This window comes from Arvicanthis niloticus, chromosome 5, assembly GCF_011762505.2.
Source record: "Arvicanthis niloticus isolate mArvNil1 chromosome 5, mArvNil1.pat.X, whole genome shotgun sequence".
NCBI classification, from domain to species: domain Eukaryota; kingdom Metazoa; phylum Chordata; class Mammalia; order Rodentia; family Muridae; genus Arvicanthis; species Arvicanthis niloticus.
Window position 1 is genome coordinate 47645574 of NC_047662.1, and position 13501 is coordinate 47659074.

The window sequence follows — 13501 nt, forward strand, 5'->3', positions numbered from 1 at the left end:
CTAAGTCTCAAGTGCCTACTAATGCCTAGTGTCTAATTCTCTGTTCTTCCTTCAAGTGCCAAGTGCCTAATAATAATCTGTAGCTTTCTTCTGTCTGCCTCTAGCCTTTTATATGTCTGTCTCACTTCTAAGCCACACCTTTAAGTCACGCCTTTAAGTCATGCCCTTAGGTCTTGTCTCTAAATCTGATCTCTAAGTCACGCCCTTAAGTCACACATCTTTAAGTCTCACACACCCAAGAGAAAATCCTGGGTATCTAAAAACAAGATGTTATCAGAGTGTGCTCAACTGTTGTAGGCTATTGTAATCAAGTCTCTTGTCAGGGTATATGGCTCAAGATGGCTGCAAGGATGATAGCTGCCTTCTGTCAGTTCCCCACATCATGAGTCTCCTCAGATTCCCTCAACTCTGTTTCTTCAACTCAGCATGTCACCTTGGCTCTGCTTGGGTTACCACTCTTTGCATATCATGTCATGAAACCCTTCAGACAATGAGCTGGGAGAATTATGAGGCTCACTTACTTGTTACCCGTGTCTCAGGGGTCACGCTCCTTCATTGACTTTAGTCTAGTATTATGAAAGGCATGGTTTTCCAAGTTTCATTCCTTTGGTTTCAGGCAGGCTAACAAGTCTGGATGTTACTATTTTACAATGGCTAGAAGTAGAAGTCCAAGGCAACTGTTCATAGCTAGAATTCCATTCAAAATCTGAATTGTAGTCTTAGTTACAACCTAGAGAACTCCCTGCTTGTTCTTCAAACTTGTATTAGTTATTTTGATGTCACTGTGACTAAGATACATGATAGAGAAACTGAAGGAGGAGAGACTTATTCTGCCTTAGTATTGCAGAGGGTTCAGTTCATTGAGGTGACAGCTGAGCAACTCACATCATGAAGGACCAGAAAAAAGGAAGGGACATTTGGGTACTGGTTTGCAGTTTTCCCTTTCCATCAGTACTGTAGCCCATGGCACCCACATTCAGGGTAGTTATTTCTCCTTCAGTTAATCTTTGAAAGAAAAGCCCTCACAGATCTCCTCCAGCTTCTAGCTCAGTGGTTCTCAACTTTCCTAATGTTGTGACCCTTTCATACAGTTCCTCATGTTATGGTGACCCTGATCATAAAATTATTTCTGTTGCTACTCTATAACTATAATTTTGCTTCTGTTATGAATTGTAATTAAATACCTATGTCACAACCAACTGGTTGAGAACCATTGTTCTAGGCAATTCTAAATGTAGTCAAATTAATAGCCAGGATTAACTATCATAGAAGAATATGTTATATGCTAGTAGCAGCAGGAGTAGTGATATTAGAATCTTGGATGTCTGTCTTCCCACAACTGCTAACACCAAAGTTGCATTTAAAATAAAACAAAGCAAAACAAAACAATAAAAAACAAAACCCTCTCTTGTTTTGTATGCATGTCCAGACTTAAGTGATACCACACTGACTACTTTCAAACTTCTTTTCCAGTTCAAAAATCTTAAGTACCCATGAATAGATCAAGTAGCTTGATCAAAGTACACCATGGAAAAAGTCACAATGCATTAAACATAAATTTCTAAGATAGATACCACAAAATAATCCCATATCATAGTCCAGAGAAAAAAATTAACATTGTTAACTTTTTTAAAAGGTAGTTTTAAAAAGACAACTAGCACACACACACACACACACACACACACACACACACACACACAGTATCTTGAGGATCAAGGTGGTACTTGTCAAGTATCAGATCCTTGGATACTTGGTAAGCCATCTTTAATTGAATGTTCAATGGAATGGTTGCATGTACTATCAAGCCTGGAATCCCTAGGTCTTTGAGAAGGATCAGTTAGATGTACAGATCTTTAAAGAGGCAAGCTGTTTTGAATAAAAAGAGCTGGTTCAAGCTACCTAAACAACACTAGTATTCAGGAGAACTTGGTAGAAAAGCATCTCAGAAAGTTTATTCAGTGTTTCAGTAAGTGGTTTTTTTTTTTTTTTTTTTTTTTTTTTTTTTTTTTTTTTTTTTTTTTTTTTTACAGTCGAGGAGGTAGCTAAGGGAAACACAATCCCATATAATTATAGCCAGAGAGAATTTGAGAGGGAAATAGCAGGCAGATTTGGAGAAAATCACTGCAACAACTGGGGACTGACAATAGCTCAATAGCTTGAGGCAGTAGCATTGTCAAGGCAGAATCTCTGCTCAGCATTCAGTGGACTGAATCCAGGTACTTTGCTAGTCACTCCAGTGGATATCATGCTTCTCAGTTTAGCTGGTGGGGATGCCTATGGTGTTTGAGACGGTCTGGGTGATGACACTGGGGTTAGGGCTTATACTTTGCATTTGCAGAGTCTTTGGTGGTAACACACATGATCCCTAAGAGTGAATATTTCCTAGAGTTTTATGTTCTATAGAAATGACCATTGTTTCAGGACATGGGAAAGAAAAATGTTAAGAACTCATGGGACTACATAATGATAATCTCTGAAGAATCTGGGTTTTAAACTCATAGAGAAACTGTGAGAGACAGATGGTGATATGAAAATTTAGAACCCTCAGAAAAAAGTCAAAGGTCACCTTTTGATAAGCATGGTGAAAGAAAAATAACAAATATGGACAAACTAAACAAACTGAAAGCTGCCTGCAAGGATATTCAAATTTCTTGATGATGACTAAACTAAGGACCACCTCCCATATGTCAGCCCCTCCCCCCACAAACACAAATGAAAGCACAATCAAAGAAAGAGGAGTTGTGTGACTTGGGCTAACAGCTGAGAGGAAACATAATTCACCGACCAACCCTTAGCCATAATTCTTGTTGTCTTTTGTGGATCAGAAAGAAAGAACTTTGTGAAGAACCAACACCTTTATGATCTCATAGGGAGAAACCCATCGAAGCAGCAGAAACTCCCAGACACCAAGCTTTTCTTATCATGATAAAATTTCCCTCTTACTGTCTGCTTCAAGAAGTAAAGGCCTCCTTCTGAGGCTAATTCACCACATCTCAAAGAAACTTAGCACATTTGGGGACAATAAGAAAAGTCTACCTTGTCTTTATTCTGTGTCCAGTCAAGTCTCTGTGGCTGGCTAACACAAACATTCCCCAGACAGACATGTTCGTCATCAATTGGAAGAGGAGTTATCACATTTCAGTGTGATTCATTTTTCTCCAGGAATCCAATGATGGGTCTTCTTATCATTCTCTAGTAGATTTGAAGTTGATTTAAGCCTGGTGGTGTTGCCACACACCTTTAATCTCAGCACTTGGGAGGCAGAGGCTGTCAGATGTCTGTGAGTTTGAGGCCAGCCTGGTCTACAGAGAGAGTTCCAGAAGAGCCAGGTCTACACAAAGAAACTCTGTCTCGAAAAAAAAAAAAAAAAAAAAAAAAAAAAAAAAAAACAACAACAACAACAACAAAACAACCAACAACAACAAAAAAAGAAAGTTAATTTTTAAAAGTATCCCTCATGATTGAAAGAAATGGCAAACGGAAGCCAATATTCTTTTCTTTTTAATTTATTAAACATTTTATTTGTTTACATTTCAAATATTATCCCCCTTCCTGATCTACCCTCCATCTACCCCACCCCCACCCCTCCTCCTCCCCTTTGCCTCTAAAAAGGTGCTCCCCTGACTGCCACTCACTCCCACCTCACCCCTTTAGCATCCTCCTTCTCTGGGGTATCAAGCCTTCACAGGACAAAGTGCCTCCCCTCCCACTGATGTCAGTTGAGGCAGCCCTCTGTTAAATAAGCAGCTGGAGCCATGGACTGGCCCACGTATATTACTCTTTGGTTGGTCATTTAGTCCCTGGGAGCTGGGGCCGGTGGGGGGGGGGGGAGGTCCAGTTAGCTGATACTGTTTTCCTTTCTATGGTGTTGCAATCCCCTTCAGCTATTTAAGCCTTTAACTCTTCCATTGGGGTCTCCTGGCTCAGTCCAATAGTTGGCTGTGAGTATCTGCATCTGTATTAGTCAGATGTTGGCAGAGCCTCTCAGAGGACAGCCATACCAGGCTTCTGTCTAAAAAGCACACCTTGGCATCAGCAACAGTGTCAGGCTTTGGTGTCTGTGGGTGGGATGGATCACATGGGTAGGGAAGTCTCTAGATGGCCTTTTCCTTCAGCCTCTGTTCCATTTTTGTCCTGCATTTCCTTAGACGGGGACAATTCTGGATTAAAAATTTTGAGATGGGTGGGTGGCCTCAGTTCTCTGTTGGTGGCCATGTCTATCTGCTAGAGATGGTCTCCAGATAGATAGGTTCTATCTCTGTGCTGTTGGGTATTTTGGCTAATGTTATCCCCAGTGGGTCCTGGGAGCCTCTTGCATCCCTGGCTTTTGGGACTTTCTACTGGTTCCCCAAATTCCGCCCCCCCCCCCCCGCTACTTATTTCTATTAGTCCCTCTGGACTTCTCTCCTGTCTCTTCCCATACCCAGCCCTACCCCCCCTCTTTTCTTCCTTCCCCTCCCCTCTCTCACCCAGGTCCCTCCCTCACTCTGCCTCCCATAATTATTTTCTTTCCCCTTCTAAGTTGGTTTGAAGCATCCACCTTTGGCCTTCCTTTTTGTTAAGCTTCATATGGTCTGTGAGCTTTATCATAGGTATTCTGAGCTTTTGGGCTAATATTCACTTATCAGTGAGTACATACCATGTATGTCCTTTTGGGTCTGGGTTACCTCACTCAGGATATTATTTTCTAGTTCCATCTATTTGCCTACAAAATTTGTGAAGTTGTCATTTTTAATAGCTGAGTAGTATTCCATGTGTAAATGTACCATATTTTCTGTACCCATTCTTCCGTTGAGAGATATCAGGGTTGTTTCCAGCTTCTGGCTATTATAAATAAGAAAAGCTGCTATGAAAATAGGGGAGCATGTATCCTTCTATATGTTGGAGCATCTTTTGGGTATATGTCCAGTAGTGGTATAGCTGGGTCTTCAGGTAGAACTATTTCAAATTTTCTAAGGAACCACTTTTCCAAAGTAGTCATACCAGTTTTGCAATCCTATCAGCAGTGGAGGGGTGTTCCTCTTTCTTCACATCCTTGCCAGCATCTGCTGTCACCTTTTGATCCTAGCCATTCTGACTGATGTAAGGTAGAAGAATCTAAGGGTCATTTTTATTTGCATTTCCATGATGACTAAGGATGTTAAACACTTCTTTAGGTTCATTCTTGGCCATTCGAGATTCCTTAGTTGAGAATTCTTTGTTAAGCTCTGTATCCCAATATTTAACTGTGTTATTTGGGGTGTAGAAGTTCAGAATTAAGAGTTCATCTGGGTAGAATTTTTTTCTTTGATGAATATCAAGTGTCCTTTCCCATCTCTTTTGATAACTTTTGGTTGAAAGTCCATTTTATTGGATATTAGAATGGCAACTCCAGCTTGTTTCTTGGGACCATTTGCTTGGAAAATTTTTTCCCAGCTTTTTAGTTGTATGCAACAAAATACTGTGTCCTGTTTACATATCCAGTCTATTAGCCTATATCTTTTTATTGGATAATTAAGTCCACTCATGTTGAAATATATTAAAGACCAATGATTGTTGGTTTCTGTTATTTTTGTTGTTGATAGTGATATTTTGTTTGTGTGGTTCTCTTCTTTTGGGTTTGTTGTGAGAAGACTGTTTTCTTGGGTGTAGTTTCCCTCTTTGTGTTGGAGTTTTCTTTCTATTATCCTCTGTTAGGCTGGTTTAGTGGAAAGATATTGTTTAAATTTTGTTTTGTTATGGAATATCTTGGTTTCTTTATTTATGGTGATTGAGTTTTGGTGTGTATAGTAGCCAGGGCTGGCATTTGTGTTCTCTTAGGGTTTGCATGACATTTGACCAAGATCTTCTGGCTTTTAGAGTCTCTGTTGAACAGTCAGGTGTAATTAATTCTGCTAGGTCTGCTTTCTATGTTACTTGGCCTTTTTCTCTTGCTGCTTTTAATATTCTTTCCTTTTCTGTGCATTTAGTGTTTTGATTTTTATGTGACAGGAGGAATTTCCTTTCTGGTCAAATTTATTTGGTATTCTGTAGGCTTTTTGTACATTTATGACCATCTCTTTCTTAAGGTTAGGGAAGTTTTCTTCTGTGATTTTGTTGAAGATGCTTCCTGGCCCTTTTCATTGGGAATCTTCTCTGTCTTCTATTCCTATTATTCTTAGATTTGGTATTCTCATTGTATACTGGATATTCCTGGATGTTTTGGGAGTTTTTCGCACTTTGTATTTTCTTTTTCTTTTGTGTTGATATATTCTATGGTATCTTCTATGCCTGAGATTCTCTTTTCTATCTTTTGTATTCTGTTAGTGATGCTTGAGTTGGTAACTCCTGATCTCGTTCCTAAGTTTTCCATTTCCAGGGTTGTCTCCCTTTGTGCTTTTTTAAATTGTTTCTATTTTCATTTTTAGGTCCTGGGTTTTGTTCAATTTCTTCACCTGTTTGATTGTGTTTTCCTATATAACTCTAAGGGATTTATGTGTTTCCTCTTTAAGAGCTTCTACCTGTTTACCAATGTTTTCCTGTATTTCTTTAAGGGAATTATTTATGTCCTCCTTAAAGTATTTTTGGTTAGAATCTTGCTTTTCATGTGTGTTAGGGCATCCAGGGCTTGTTGTGGTGGGAGTACTGGGTTCTGATGGTGCCAAGTAGCATTGGTTTCTGTTGCTTATGTTCTTGTTCTTGCCTCTACCATCTGGTTATCTCAGGTGTTAACTGGCCTTGCTGTCTCTGACTAGATCCTGTCCCTCCTGTGAGCCTGTGAGCCAGATTGTGATGAACTTCCTGGTAGTCAAGCTGTCTCTGGGTGTGGGAGGGGGTGTGGAGTGCCAGCTCTGCCCTGGGCAGATTTTACCAATATTCCTTTTCAAAAGATGGACTGCTTACGCTATCAGTTGAAAGGCCCTCTTTTATGTCCCCTCTAGTGGACCTACAAACCAACTCAGACCCTGATGTATAAGCTCAGAAGACTCAGGATATAGACCTCACAAGTCCAGGAAAGTCCAAACTAACAAGATTCATAGGCCTCCAGCCAAAATAATAGACTCAGTAAACAATGGCCTAGAGAATAGATTCCCCATCTGTTGAGCTGCCTGCAAGGCATGCAGAGAGCTGCAGGCTTGCAGATTCCTGCTGGTGTGAGCTTTTCTGTGATATAGCTGCCTTTGAATTGTTCATGATCCTATGGCCTATAATCCTGCAAGCCTCCCCCCAAAACTCACAGCTTTGTCAAATAATACATTAGTAAAATTGTTTAGAGAGAGAGAGAGAGAGAGAGAGAGAGAGAGAGAGAAAGAAAGAGAGAGAGAGGTTTCCTCTTTGGGAAAAGTCTCACACAATACACCTCCCCCCTTCTACTTCACTGGGAAAAAATAACTTTCCAAACATACATATTTCTATTAATTTTTTGAGAATTTCACATTCTGTATTGTGTTCATACCTCACTCTTCCCTGTGTTTCCCTCCAACATCCACTTTTCCAATCCTCCCAACTTCATGCCCTCTTTAAAAAAAAACAAAAACGCATAATCCATAGTCTGCTGGCCATATATACTCCTTGGTGGGGGGTAAGGGTAGCTACTGGCCTGTGGTTAACCTACCAGAGTCTATACCCTCAAAAAGACTCTGTTCCTTATAGAATGACCTTGAAGATTGGTTTCTCCATCAGTGTACCTTACCACTGCTTTTCTACCTTTCTAGACCTATGTCATTGGTGTTCAGAGGTCTCTCTGGTATTTTTGGTTTCCTTCTCCTAGCAGTGGTAGGATAACATCCACTTTTATTAGAACATGCTTAAATAGTTCTTAGATGTTAAATCGCCTCCTCTAGACATCTTTCTTTCCCACTTTCTTCATAGTGCTTTTCCCCTCTGTGCTTAGACTCTTACCTCTACTTACCTCTTTACTCTCTAAGAACTCGCTACTGAAGCCATCACTTGACTGAAAATGTTTTCTCATCACCAGAGATCACCATGGACATTTTCCTTCCTCTGTTGTGTACTCAGGTATACCATTGTGATCAAGTTTCTTCTCAAAATAGTCATCCTTCAGTAAGGGTGCACTTGTTTAATCCCATCACCTGCGAGGCAGAAGTAGGAGGATCTCTGGGTTCAAGGCCAACTTGGTCTACAGAGGGAGTTCCAGGCTACCCAGCCTCCTCAGACATAAATTTCTTATGTAAATTTCCCAGTAGTATGGTTTCTCTCTCTATTGCAGGTATATCCCTTTGTATTAAACATTATATTACAGATTACAGAGTACCTCAAAAATTAGCCCTGTCCCTTACCCCTCTTTTTACTATACTCTCTCTCTCCCTGGGATATCACCCAAGGATGCTTTGTAAAGTTACAAGAAGGGCTGCAGAAAGGCACACTTGAAGCACACTAGTAGAACACCCACCTCTTTTTGGAGGAGAGTAAGTCAGAGAATCTCATATGACATAAAGGTTGTACCATGGGTAGAAATCAACAGACTTCAATAATGTATTTGTTCACAAAATACCAGTAAAACTCATTGGTCATTCCTATTCCCTAACCCTATCTCTTTTCCCCATTACATACTCCTTCATCTGGATAGCCAATGGCTTCAGGTAATGTGTGTGTGTGTGTGTGTGTGTGTGTGTGTGTGTGTGTGTGTGTATACATATATAGTGTTGTAAATGCATGTCTGATAAATTCTAGACTGAAATTCTTTCTGTTCAAACTGCTATATTCAGTTACCTCATCCACATGAACCACTCCCTGTCACAAACATAGCCCCAAATTACACACACACACACACACACACACACACACACACCTTCCTGCAAATTGAAACATCCCTTGTATTTCTTGTTTCTGAGAATGACTTTACCACCTTTCCTATGTCAAAAAAATCTGACATTTATTCTTAAGTATTTACTTTCTTCACTTAGCCCATCCCCAAGACTTGCAGATGCAGTTCTTACATAACACCATATGCATTCGTTTCTCTTTATCTCCACAGCCTCTTCCTGGTCTAAGTTACCATTTTGTCACAGTTTGGTTATGACTTATAATCTCATCTTCCACATTCTTTATTATCCTCTCTGAATCTGTCTGCATACTATAATTAGGAGAGTCATTGCAAATGAAAGTGTGGTTATAATACTTCTCTACTTAGCAATGTTGATGGAGTCCCACCGTGTTTAAAGAAGAGCGAAAGTCTTATCATGTGCCATTGGGTCATGTGCCATTGGCGATACCTCACAAAGCAACATTGTTTACTGCTCTACACTGTAAGTCACACTGGGCCTCTTTCTCCTCTTCCTTGGAGCTGTGCTGCCTCCTACTACAGGACTTTAGCTATCAGCTGTTTTTTTTTTTTTTAGCCATAAAATGTTTCTTTTTTTCCCCTTTTCATACAGTTTAACCAAAATTGCTTCTCCTTCATAGAACTTGTATCAAAGCCTAAGAACCTACTAACTTTAAAAATTGGTATTACTGTCTGTCTCCTCAATTGTATCAGCATCTTATGGTGATGGAGGAGGCCAGAAGAGAACTTCAGATTTTCAAGAACTGGTGTTACTGGTGGTTGTGAGCCACGATGTGGGTGTAGGAATTGAATCTGGGTCCTTTAATATGAGCAACTATTGTGCTAATCTGCTGAGTGATCTCTCTGGTCCCTTCTCACACTAATGAGAAGGCTCCATATGACCTCCTATGAGAAATGCTCTCTGAGCATGGCTCCCAGGTCCTAAAGAGTTAGGTGCTTTCACATGGTTCTTTACTTTAGCATTCCTTGTACTATCACTGATTTTTTTCTTGCACATCCAATTTTCCACATCTTCCAGTGCACAAGATGTACAAGAGGCAATGTGTCTTAGCATAGCACCTAAAAGAATGTTAGGGGCCTGTTTGGACTCAGAAAATTGTACTCCAAAGTGAAGGCCTGAGAAACAACCTTCCTATCTGAGCTTAGTTTACCACTTCATGCTCCTAATACCTCTTCCTATTCCAGGCATCTCGGAAACTGGAATTTCTTTTGCCACAGTGAGCCATGAAAACCAGAATACCTTTTCCTAAAGCCAGCCATAAAAATAATAAATATATCACTCTGTTTTTCCTTACCTGTTGTGGCAATCTGTAAAAACATTCTTTCATCTACCTTGCTTGACTGTAGGATAGATGACCTCCAGACAGGAACCTAGATTCAGAAAAAAGGAATCATGCAGACTGGCTGAAGAAGAACCCTAGCAGACTGGGCTTCTTCTGATCAGTTATTATTAACTCATACCATTGGTGAGATGGTGTCAGTTATGATCTTTCATAATGCCAGGAAATAGATCATCCCCATTTCTGACTTTGTAGACCAAGTCTATGTTCATTGATATATTCTATGCTATAGACTATGCAGGATATATGCATATTATATGAGGATCCATGAGACTTGGTAGAGAAACTCTTCAGTACCCCTTCTCTGCTTTATTGTATCTTCTGTGAAGCTACATACTTGATAGAGGAGGACATTTTCCTCAGTACAAAGGAGCTAAGGCCTTACCTAAGAATATGTTTACCTGTCAGATGATTTGAACAGAGCAAATTGTGTTTGAAGAGCACCTCTGTTGTATAAGTGATTTCATGTCTATAGACGCAGGATTTCCCAGATACAAAAAGGATTTGCCAATAATTTTTTTTAATTATAACTAGGGAGCTTTGAAAATGAGAGAGAATACATTATAAACTACAAGCCTATGAGTGTTTGATAGACAAACACTACCCTACTCTCTAAAGCCAACCAACAGAGATTGCCAAATATGACATCAGCCACATGGCATATTCTGAACACATTACAAACATGTAGTTTGGGAGGAAAGTAACTAACAAGTTTGAATGCAATATGGTCTCTTATATGTTAGGTTAGTAGATAGCACCAAGGAGTGGGTACTCTAGATATGGTATAACTGCATTTCAGTAATTTCCTAGTAGGGTATTGACCAAATTAGCCTAGTGATAGTATGCCTGGTTTAACTTACATTTCCCTTTATTCTCTTACCTATAGAGCATTTCTTAAGAGATCATTGCTGATCTGGAAGACAGAGGTAACAACAATTCCATTCCTTGTCCTGTCCTGATCATCATTTTTAATCTCAATGTATATGGAAATATTAACTTAATTGTTAAAGATAAAGCTCGAAAGTGTCAAGGAGGGTATGGTATCTGAATTCACAGAATCACCATGCAACTTAATTTTTAGGCTAAAATAAATAACAATTTGTAGTATGAAGATGTTTTTCTATGTATGTTATATTATTTAGCCATGACAATATGCTATTAATATTAGTTTTTCTTTATGTATGCTTGGAATATGTCAGAAGTTATGCTAAATTAGACCGTCATTCTGAATAATCTTTGCTATAGACTGCATGGTTCCCTTTTATAGAAAAGAAAACTGAATACCTACCAGCTAAAGACATTTCCTAAGCTCTCAAAGGTAATACTAGAGCAAGAATTTATTTTGGATTTTTAGATGAAATGTAGCAGGGAAGTATAAATTTTGCAACAAGGTTCAGAAACTCAGTTGCAGAAGGATAGAGAAGGTTGAGTCCATGGGACAAGGTGTAGAAAGCTGTTTGTCTGTGTGTCACCTTGTGAATCATCCAGATGGGTCATCAAGGTCCCCCAAATGAACACAATCTCGGCCATGAGACAGTGCTAGCAACAAAGATGGGCAAGAGTTACGCTACTATTCCTCAATGAACAAACTGCCTCTTGGGTCTGGAACTCTGATCCTATCTGCATAGTTAAATGTCGGATGACTTGATCAGAATTGTCAAGGTAAGTCACATGAGAAATGGTTGCAAAAACTGCCTCATAAAAAAAACATGCTACCTCTTCTTACTTGAAATTGACATTCACTCCTGCACACAGTGAACCAGACATCATTCTATTACTTGATTCTCTTGATAATCACATGACAAAGACATTATTAACTCTTGTTTTACTGATGAGGATACTGGGGCACAAGATTCTACAGCAGTTCCCAAAGATGTAGGCAAACATTGAGAGTATAGCTCTTATTTTCATCTTGAACTCAAAATTGGAATAGGACTTACGTACTGTGGTGCTTGGTTTTACTTGCCAACTTGACACATGTAGAATCACCTGGAAAGAGAGCCTCAGAGAAGGACTGTCTAGATCAGGTTGGCATGTGTGCATGTCTTGATTACATTAATTGATGTGCGAAAGTGGAGGTAACCAGTCCTTTGGATTCCAAACAATATGAAAAGAGAGAAATGAATGGAATACAAGCATGCATGCATGCATTTTCCTTTTGCTCTTGACTGTGAATGCAACTAGCTATTTCAAGGTCTTGCCATCTTGATTTCCCCATGGTGAAGACTGTAACTTGGAATTTTGTGCCAATTAAACCTTTATTCCCCCTCAGTTGTCTTTGTCAGAGTGCCTTATGAGTAGGAGACATTAAACTGGGATATATTCATGATGGCGCATAGCTGTCTGTATCTCCAATCCCAGACTACCTGATGCCTGCCCTCTTCTTGCCTCTGTGGGCCCCAGATATGCATCTAGAGCACAGGCATACATGAAGACAAAACACCCATACTCATAAAGTTTAAATAAATAAGTTTTAAAATGAGAAGAAATTAAGTGAAAAGTCAGTGGGAAAAGCAAAACTAAGTAGGACCAAACTCATTGCTCAAAAAACATCACACAGAGCACAGGATGCTGAGATCATGGGGTTCACAGTGACCTCTGATGGCTTCAGGCTCACATGCCTTGGAGACAAAGCCAGTGGGTTACTGTTCTATCCCTATATTACTGTCACCCAGGGAGAATTAAAAGTCTTGTGTGAAGGCATCTAGGAAAAGCCAAGTCAGTCAGGGCTCTGGAGGATAATGGAACCCAAAGAGCATTAAAAACGTAAATTTTCCATGCTAAGGGCACTTCAGTAGAAAACAGAACAGATTGTGTTTCTAGGCATAATTATCAGCTATAGTTTTATACAAACTTTTGTAACCAATTGAGTTTTGACGTTGTATCGGATGATGATGTCCAGTCAGACCTGGCTAGAACCAAAAGGCAAGCTGTTGATTTTCTAAAGAAATTCAGCAATTTCCTCTTACTGAGGAATTCATCTAGGGCAGACTCGTTCCTGGCCACAGGCCATTTACTTCTCTGTGGCTAAGTTAGTAAGAGCTACTCACTGAGTATTTGTCACCTCCTACGCATGCACACACACACTCAGGATGACTTATTTTAAAATGATGACTTTAAGACTTGGTAACATTTAAACAGTTCTTTCTAGAATAGCATATCCTACCAGCAAAAGCATAGGAAGATTGCTGGGGTGTTCCTGAGCATTTCTACGTGCTCTGAGGGTTGTGGTCTAGGTGACTCTCTTAGGCCTCAGATTCCTCATGTGTCAAATGAATCAACAGGTTTATCTACATTGAGCTAATGTACTATGATCTGTGAGTCACTGGTAGCTGACACAGTCTGGCTGAAGATGCCGTTTATTTACCTAAGAGGTTAAACTCTTCAGAATTCTAAA